Raw genomic sequence first — 10,563 nt, 5'->3', positions numbered from 1 at the left:
TTTTTAACGTGGTTCAGCAGTTATAATCTGCCTACGTCCACGAGTCACTGTTATTATGAACTCTGTGCGAAAGCTTCAAGTGAAAGAAATTTGGCAGAGTCTCTTCTCATTACAAAATTGTGTTCCAGTACAAATGACAAAGTCTAGGCTATTTATAGACCTGGTTGTAGTAATATTTTCCTCCAAATTCAGGGAAGTTACAATAAAATATTTAAATTCAAATAAATATCTGCATTAATAATATAAATCAAATGCATTAATTAAATAATAATCTCATAAAAATAGGGATTCAACACACGATTTTAACGAATAATCCCAAATAAATAGTGATTGCCTAACAGTTTTTCCGTGTAGTAAATGCGTCATCGAGCTCAAACGTTGCTTTAATGCGCTAACTTCGAGCTCATCATTCCAGTTGTTGCCTCCTCCTCATCACTCGCTAAGTCGATCAAACTCATCCCTTGAAGAAGGATGGTATCTTCGAGCCTGCAACTCATGCTCGAGCGCTGATAGCAGATCTGGAACTGTTTGACAATTTTTACAAGTGTACTACTAACACCTGTTAATCCCGAGCTTACTCTTTACGAGCCTACATTTCGAGGCTCTCTCTTTAATCTCAAAATTTGGGTGTAACACATATAGCTTCATCGGTCGTCCCTAACAAAACTTGTAAAGATTGCCTTATCTACATGAATAAGGACAGCTATAAGTGCGGAGAAATGCTCTCCAATGGAATTGAGTGCCAAATAAGTGATACATTGCTAAAATATAACTCATTTTACAAAAAACTTGCTCTAATGGTGTGTCAAAAGTTGTGGCAAATTTGACACATGCTAAAAGTTTGGCCAAATTTAGCATATAATATAGCATGATGCATATTTTGCATTGATATAAATGCTACACTTTTTATTTACTTTTATGTCATTTTTATTATTTTTATCTATTTGCATTAAATAATATACTTTTTATCTTATTATAATATCAACAATAAAATATAAAGAAAAATGATTACTTTTTGTATACTTTCAATAAACATCAAATTAGCGCTAATGAAATATTAAATTTTATAACAAATTTTATAATTATGTATTGGAGCATAATGCTAAATATATAATATATTGACTTTTTGAACCAAATATAGCATATTATTTACATCTTTTATTAGAGATTATCTAACTATCACCTAGTTTAGACCATAAAGTATCATGAAAGAACGTTATTTTTATCACAAACAAATTAGGTCAAACAATGAAGACTTAAAATTTGGAGAAATATAAATACGATACAATTATTAAACATGTCATTCAAAGAATTCAAACACGAATACAACACATTTAGTTAGCAGGTTGAATGACACAACATGACAAAATTAACAAGCTAATAAACATGTCATATGACCCAAGGACTAGATTGACATGTTTAATTAACAAGTGTGTTTGGTAACCCATATTATTATTTAGTATTGTATTGTACTATATTTGGTATTAAATACTGTATATTTATATCTTATTTCAGAACGCTTTCTTTGATATTGAGGAGCTTTTCTAACTATTTATGTTGTCTCAACTTAATAGTTTTTCAAATGAAAAAAGGCATATGTTAAAAAAAAATAGCTAATTTAAACTTTTATGAGTTTTTAATTATTATTCAATTTTTTATTTTATTATTGAACATTTGAAGTTTAAAATAATTTTTTCATTAATTTAAACAAAAAAAAATAGTTTCGTCTTTATTTTATTAGTTTTAATTTTATTTTTAGCATTAAAAATTTTAAATATATTAAAAAATTAAAAAAAAGGGTAAGAGAATATTTTATCAACACACAAATTGTAGGGATCAAACCTATTTACTATAAAAGTTTTAAGAAGAAATTTAACGAGTTGGTTTTAATTAAGAAGGTAATTGCGTCAAAAAAAAAAATTAGGACCAATTTGCTTAAAAAAAAAAAAGAAAGACCTACTTACGAGCACACATAAAAGATAGAAATCAACGTACAAATAAATCTTCTCAAAATAATGACTGACACTCATGGCCCCTTTGTTGCACTAGACAAAAAAGAACTAGACAATTATGTCCAATCCAAAATTTAGAGATTTTAGAGGACATAAATCTTCTCTATTTCTAGAGCTTGAGTTTTCTTGAATCTTTCTTAAAAATTATGTGCATAATTTTAAAAATATATACTTCTATACATTTTTTAAAATTATAATATGTTATAATATTGAAATATTAATGTAATTTTTTAATAAGTAATATTTAAAAAAAAATTGTCTGATAAAATTATTTTATATTTCACCAAACACATACTCAGATAAACAAATTCAATCCAATCATAGTTAATAGTAGTCTATATAAAATCTAATCCAGATTTACATACCAAAATTTTTCCTCACTCAAATGATATGTCATGTCAGATTTAAGTTCTCAATTTTTTTATTTGTGTTATCTCATCTTAATTGTAAAACTTTTTTGTCTAATTTTTCTCGAGACAATTTTCTTTTTGTTGGTCGTTTCTCTTTTTTAGCAATTAATGTTTTGGTTTGCATATCATGTTAGCTAAACAATAAACTATTTGGAAAGAATTAATCCCTCCAATTATTTGAATTCTTCAATTCAATCTATAGATTACTTTTTTTTTAAAAAAAGACATGCCATGCCATGCCATGTCTCTATAAATATACCAAATTAAGTTTAAAAACCAATTAAACGGGTCAATTTAATATTTTAGTGCCATCTCATTTTTCAGTATATGTATTATTATTATTGCTAAAATACGAAGCTAAACTAAAAACAAACTAATTTTATATAAAGCCGTACTTAATTAGTGCAAACTTAGTGCCACCAAAACAGACGAATTTATTGAATATATGTATATGTGCTTAAATAATAAAAATAGGAAAATCGTCCAACACAACGAAACCAGTTTGTTCATTTAATGCCCATATAAGAGAACAATTAATGAGCTGAAGTATTGGTGGCAGTGGATACTATATCACCAAGAAAATATCAACTGCCTGAATATACACTATAAAACTTAGTAATTAATATCATTAGATCAGCCCCACCAAACTCCTCCTAGTTTAATTACATTTTAAAAGAAACTTAACTCAATCGAGGTGTTTGGTACGATGTTTGGGTATGTGTGAGTAGAATTAGGGGCGATTTAAATTAAGAGAATTTAAAACTCAAATGTTCAAATGAGTTAAGATTACCTTCAAATCAAGCTAAAAATGAAACTCACTTAGAAATACAAACCCTCAAACCAACAAAAATAAATTTATTAAACATAAGATAGATTTAATATTTTCATTCCCACCAAATCAAACAACAATACCAAACTCATCCTGTCCATTTTTTATTAACAGATACAATACTTATTTGATTCTCTTCCCCTTCCCATATGCCAATAAAAATCTTTTGGCCCAGAACTTTCTGTCCCTCTAATTAAAAATGGACACGTATCTACTTCTTTTAACCTCACGTGATTAACAAATAAGGCATGTTAGTTAATACCCTGTGATTAACCTTTACAAAAAAAGTATATAGCTACACATATTATTTTGTTAAAATTGTAATATTTTTAACTTTTTCTTAATTTTGTTTCTACATATATCTTCAAGACGAGACAGAACCATATTAGTTAATTTGTGAATATCATCAAAATCATAATTTTTTTTTTTAGTAAATAGGAATTTGTGTAATGAAATTCCAATTTACACATTTAATCGTAATGAGATTTTTTTTTTTTTCATTTCACTATCTTTTTCTTATTTTTTTAGTATCTTTATCCACTATAAAATTTGTATTTAACGTCTCTATTTTCTTTACACCAATAATAATGATAATAAAAAAGTTTGAGTAAAAAAAGAATTTTTTTTTTAGATTGTAGTGATTTTTTTTTATATAAATAAAATTATAGGATTATAATATAAACATAATAATAAACATTTTTCAATACAAAAACATCATTTAATACTAGATATATATTGTTGAGTGCTCCTTACAAACAAAAGGTGGAGAATACATTTATTAATACTGCAGTAAAAGAGTACAAACAATGACTACCATTACAATGGATGAAGAAAAGTAGGAAACTAACACAATTTTTCAAAGGAAAAATGAAAATAACTACTAACTGAAACTAATACACACCAAAAGAGATAATAGGGAGAGTACACTTTAAAAAATAGAATATAATGAATAGGTTTCAAATCATTGCTCAAATACATCATGAGCAAGTGATTAATTTTTGTTGAATTCTCCATTCATATTCAAACTTAATGAAACGTGACAATATAAATATATAAATTTCTCTCATAAAAACTTATTAAATTAAAACATGAGTTTATACAATTTTGGGCTCTATGTTTTGTTTTAATACTAGTTTAGATCTTCAATTTTAAATAATTATAAACAATACCATATGTTTTGTATATTGGTCAAAATGGTATCTCAATTTAAGAGTTTGGACACTTCTTTCTCATTTTTTCACTTTCTTCTCCCAAAATCTCAATCCCCCACCCACAACAGACCAGCAACGAAAGTCCAAGCTATATTTTAGTTTATTTATTGACCAAATTTGAGCAGATGGCCCTATGTTTTTCTTACCAATTTACAAAATAAAGACCTGTTACACTCAAATTTCGAGATTAAGTAAACAACCTCGAAATGTAGGCTCATAAAAGCATAGGCTCGAAATAAATGAATTTCCACATAACACTTGTGCAAATTATCATAGAATGTCATAGCCACATGGTTCTAGATTTGCCACAAGCTTTTAAGTATGAGTTGCAGGCTCAAAGGTATTAACATTCTCCGAGGGATGAGCTCGACACACTTAGCGAGGGAGGAGGAAGCAACAACTGGAATGATGAGCTCGACACACTTAGCGAGGGAGGAGGAAGCAACAACTGGAATGATAAGCTCGAGGCTATGAGTGATCTCGAAAGCGCGTTGAAGCAATGTTCAAGCTCAATGACGCGTTTACCACATGGAAAAGGTGTTAGTTAAGACTGTATGTCAAATCCCTAATTTTATGGGATCTTTATTTAAATAATGCATCTAAAGTTGCACAATTATTATTCAAATATTTAATTGAATTTGAATATATGTTGTAACTCCCCTAAATTAGGGGGAAGATATTCTTATAACCAGGTATATAAATAGCATGGATCTTGTCATTTGTACTCAAACAAAATTTTTTACTAGGAAAGACTCTGCAAATTGTTTTCACTTGAAGCTTTCGCACAGAGTTCATAATAACAGTGACTCGTGGACGTATGCACATTATAAATTGTTGAACCACGTTAAAAATCTCTGTCTTTTATTTTCTTCTTAATCAACTGTTTATTGCTCTACATAATTAAGTTGATGAAAAATAGCGTCAACAGTTTGGTTCTTTCATTGAAAGCATTAAGCAATTCTTCCTACTGTTTAGTATAAAACCTCCTACGTAACAACGATGGCCGCCCTGAACATCCCTGGAACTAGTGGGCGACCTTTACCTCAAATCCCCGAGGAGCGTACTCCATGAACTGAGGACCATCCTCGAAGGCCTAGTAAGCAACCTGTTGTGGCCTAGAGCCCTAATGAAGAGAGTGTCTCATTGTCTTCTAGAAGGTGGCTTGGTCAGAATTCTAGGCTTGATGAGGATTTATACTATAATCCTGAAAGATACATGCCAACAGTGGAGCTCGAAAATCGTAGGTTGCGTGAACAGCTAGTCGAGGCGACACGACTAAATGAGGAGATGGCAAGGCGAGCTGATGAAGTCCAGGCACCACCTCAGTGGACCAATGGACGACCTTAGGGAAGTACGACTGCCAGGATGGCTGAATAAAGGGCCCAGTAGGCTCAACCGAGACCTAGAGAAAATACTAGAAAAAATTGACCTAGGGAGACTTCTAGGAACCCTGTTAGAAACAACCCAACGAGGATCATTCCTGCAGAACCTGAGAATAACTGAGTTCCCTCGATAGCTCAGAGTGATAACCCAGAGCTTGCCAAGTACAACCCAGAGCCTGCTCAGGGTAACCCTAAGCCTGCCAGGTCGAATAATGGGAGGCTACCACCCTCGCCAATTAGGCTTCCTCCCTCTCCGATAAGACATCCTTCTCCAACACGGGGTGTATCCCAGCAAGTTCCCAGTGGGAACCGAGTAGGAGACATGACACCTTAGAGGCCTTCTTAAAGTGCTCAAAGTGGGAGCCGAGACAGGAGCCATCGGGCTCGGTTCGAGCACAGGGGTGACCGCGAGGCCCCATGGGAATCTCATTAGGGACATAGATAACCCCAACCATCTGTAAGTCATATGTTAAGGTCACGAACAACCAGAATGAGGGTACATAATGAAAACCCACCTCGTAATCGAGCTCCATAATATCAACAACTAGAGAGGAATATCAACTTCCTTGGTGGAAGTCAGGATTATAGCAGGTTGGTGAATGTGTATAACACCGAGCCTAGAAATTACGATAATTATCAGAATGAGTATCCTAATCTTTGAGATCACCTAAATCAGAACTGAGGGCAATCTAATCAGCCAAACCCGGACCTACGAACACACTTAAATACTCGGAGAGAGCCCCTACAACCACTATATGGAAATCAAGATAACCCTATGCTGCAATAAGGAGCTGGAGTTCTCACGAACAATAACTAGCTACCAGTAGGGCAAGCTCGCCCTCCAGTGGATTTGGTCCAAGAGATGATCAACTAGTTGGAGGAAGCATTCAAGCTCCTTCAAGAAGGGAAAAATAAAGAAAAGGCTTAGGATTCTGATGAGGAGCTTGAGCCTTTTGCCCCCAATATCTCAAATACATTGTTTCCTAATGGTTTCAAAATAACCCATGTGACACCCTACGATGGGACTACCGACCTAGGCAGCCACATGAGTACATTCAATACAGTAATGCAGGCCAGTAACGTTGGATATGAGCTCAAGTGTATGCTCTTCCCGAACACACTCACTGGACCAGCAAAGAATTAGTTAGAAAAATTCCAAAGACATTCGATCTCTTCATGGGAACAACTGTCCAGAGAATTCAAAAAATTGTTCCAAGTTGTGAAGAGCATCATGCCTGAGGCATCCACATTGACCAATGTCAAGCGGCGGTGGGGTGAGTCACTAAAAGGCTACATGGCAAGGTTCAATATAGAAGTGGTGCGAGCTTGCAATGTTGATGACAGTGGTCATCTCATGGCAGTACGGGCTGGAGTATTGCTAGGGAGACCCCTTTGGGACGACATGCAGAGGAAGCCTGTGAGGTCGATAGCCGAGTTCAATACTTGGGCTCAGAGGTTTGTCAATGTAGAATAAATGAGGTTGGCACTCAAACTAACTCCTCCACCTGTAATAACTACAACGACAAATGTTAACTCAGCCACCACCTCAGCTACATCCTCCACGATGTGACCCTCAAGAGATAACCTTTCTAAAAGAAAGAAGAATGAAGGGAGTAACTCAGATGTAACGACCTAAATTTGCTAATAAGGCTTAAGTGCCTTGATTAGTGTGCCTGAAGAGCATAATGGGAATTGTGTATGATTTTAATTATTAAGATGCATGATTATAAGTTAAAGCATGTTATATGATTATTTGAATATTTGAGGTGCATGACTATGTGTATTAGTATGCATGTAGGCCCTGATTAGGCTAGAAGGGCATAATCCTAATTTTGGCCATTATGGGCATAATTGTATTGATATATGTGATAATTGTCGAGACCACATTATTATGTGGATATATCTGAGATCTGTGACTCGAGATGATCCTAGTGAGCAAAGTAGCGGAAAAGTCATGGCGGGGATTTGTACTCGGCTCGGGGTGAGCTTAGGGGTATAAATGGGAATTTAGTGAATATACTGGAGTCTATTTTGACATTGAGGAATATTATTAGTGATTAAATAGGTAACGGGAATTAAGCGGGTAACATTAGAGACATTCGAGGAGTTAGCGGGAATTGGGTAAAATGACTAAAATGCCCTTAAGTGGACTACAGGTTTAGAAATAAAGGGGAGGGCATTAGGGTCATTTGGCATGTAAGGAATAGATATGCTGAGGTTTTATGTTAGTGGGATTTGTAGAATATTGTATAAGTCTGAAAAAGAAAGAAAATGAAGGGAAGAGAAAGGAGGGAAAACAGAGAGAGTTCTCTAGGTCGGTTCATGTTTTCTTCACCTGTTTCTTGAGGATTTCTGGAGTAAATCTCAGAGGAGAGCTGGGATAAACTAAGCATCAAGGATTCTAAGTTAAGCGTGGGGAATTGACAAGGGTTTAGCAAGATTAGGCCATCACTTGAGGTAAGGTTCTGTAATCTCTTTAGTTGCTGGTTTGGTTTCTGAATTATGGTGTATAAGCTGAGTTTGATGGGGAACTTTGGGGAAATTCAGGGCAAAGGTTAAGGAGAAGCAAGCCAAGGAGGTCTAGAGACAGCTTGTGGTCGAAATCCTATCAAAGGTATAAATACTAAACTCTAATTATGTTGTTCAGCTGGTTTTTACTGAGTTTTAGAGCTTAGGAGTGGCTATGGTGAATTTTGAGTTTGAGGATGCATGTGCTTGAGTTCTAGGTATTTGGGATGCTTGGGATGAGTGGAGTATGGTCATAAGGTTACTTTTGAGGTTGGGAAAGGTTTGGAAGATTTTGGTTGAGGTTGGTTCGAGAAAATCGCAGAATAGAAAAATTGGTGCTGGTCTGTCTGTGACTAGCGCTACAGCGCTAGCCTTTGGGTGCTGTAGCACTAGGCCATGGTGCTGAGGGGGTTTTGGCTTCTGTTTGTAGCGCTGTAGCGCCCTTACTTGAGCGCTGTAGTGCTACCCTGCTTCCTGAAGGGGATTTTAGGGTTATTTGCAAGGGTTTTTGACCTAAGGTTTGAGGTTTGTTTCCACCACCTTGTTTGGTGGAACTAGGACTTTCCGGGGGACTCGGGATTGACCCCGAGGCTAGGTTTTGGACTTGAGGTTCGATAATGACTTTGGCCATGATTGTGTTTAGGTGAGCGCTAGGGCTCGAGGGGGATCATGCTCAAGGAGTCGAGGGATCAAAGCTAGAGAATTGGAAGGTAAGAAAACTGCACTCGATTATGTGTTTGTGATGGGACTAAGTGCTCCCGAGAGTTGTATCGTGTCAATGATGGTATCACACCATGGGACATGTAAAAGCGGCTTAAGAGTGTCGTACATAGTATTTGCGCACAGGGCGCGGCTTGGCCACTGGTAGCCGAGAATATTCACTGAGTTCGGCCTAAGCGAGCCGGAGTCAGTGGGATAACGGAGGGAGCAGCCTGAGAGTGCTAGCCCTAGTTATCATTTGTGCAGTGATATATGATATGAATTGATATGTTTAACATGTTGGATACTTGATTATACTGAATGAATATATGGCTGAGATTATGTGATGCAATGTGAGATATCGATTTGTCTCTTGATTGCTTATGCTCTGTTGTTATGTTTTCTTGCTGGGCCTTGGCTCACGGGTGCTACGTGGTGCAGGTAAAGGCAAAGGCAAGCTGGACTAACCCTGAGATGGAGGGCCATGAGGTGGAATGTACATAGCCAGCTGTTCGATCGCCATGGTCGAGGAGTGGATCAGGACAGGGATTGCCTAACAGTTTGTTTTGCCTTAGTATGGCTTGATATTGTATATAAACCTTGTGTCTTTTGTAAACAGTCTTAAACTTGATATTTTTGGGATCCCGTGTAAACAAATAATGTTTCTCAATGAAAATGTGGCTTTTGAGACCAAACCATTTTAAACCCTAGTTCCTTTATAGTTTTAGTAACACATGTTTAATTAAATGACTTGATTAGCAAGTCTGGCACTTTATAAACACACAGTGTAACGGTCTTGGCTATCCAGGGCGTTACATCAGAGGCTGACGGGGTAAGAAAAAGAAAGGAGAAAAATAATTCTCCGTTTATATAGTTTATACCGAGCTCACACATACTTGGGAAAATATATTTGTCATGAATGAAACTAGATTCCTTTCAAGCAACCTGAAGCGATCTTAAACTAGAAATCCAAAAGGGATTCAAAAAAGTTCTATAGTTTCACAGGGATGTAGGTCATACCACTGATGAATGCAAACCATTAAAAGATGAGAACGAAGTATTTATCTCGAGAGGATACCTCGAGCAATATGTCCGAAATAGAAATCTAGCCCAGACTTCACTAGGATAAAAAGTAGTTCTAGCCTAACCTGCCCACCAATCTGCGGCCCCGCATGTGAGGGAGGATAATCGACCTCCCCCAATAAATGGAGAAGATGTAATAACCATAGTGGGAGGACCGCACATTGCAGGATCGGGCAAGAATGCCCAAAAGAGGTATCTCCAGGAGCTCAAAAGAGGGGATGGATCTCTCTATGAGCATGAACCACAAGCTCCAAAACAACAGAGGATTGAGTCCCAACCCATTACCTTCATTGAAGAGGACGCCTCGCATGTCCAGTTTCCTCATAATGACCCTCTGGTCATAACCTTTCAACTCGCAATAAGAGGGCGCGTCGAGTCCTAATCGATAGCGGGAGCTCGGTCAACATACTTTATAAGGCAACTTTGGAA

The sequence above is a fragment of the Humulus lupulus genome, chromosome X (genome assembly GCF_963169125.1).
Source record: "Humulus lupulus chromosome X, drHumLupu1.1, whole genome shotgun sequence".
In the NCBI taxonomy this organism is placed as follows: Eukaryota; Viridiplantae; Streptophyta; class Magnoliopsida; order Rosales; family Cannabaceae; genus Humulus; species Humulus lupulus.
This window is presented reverse-complemented; position numbering follows the sequence as displayed.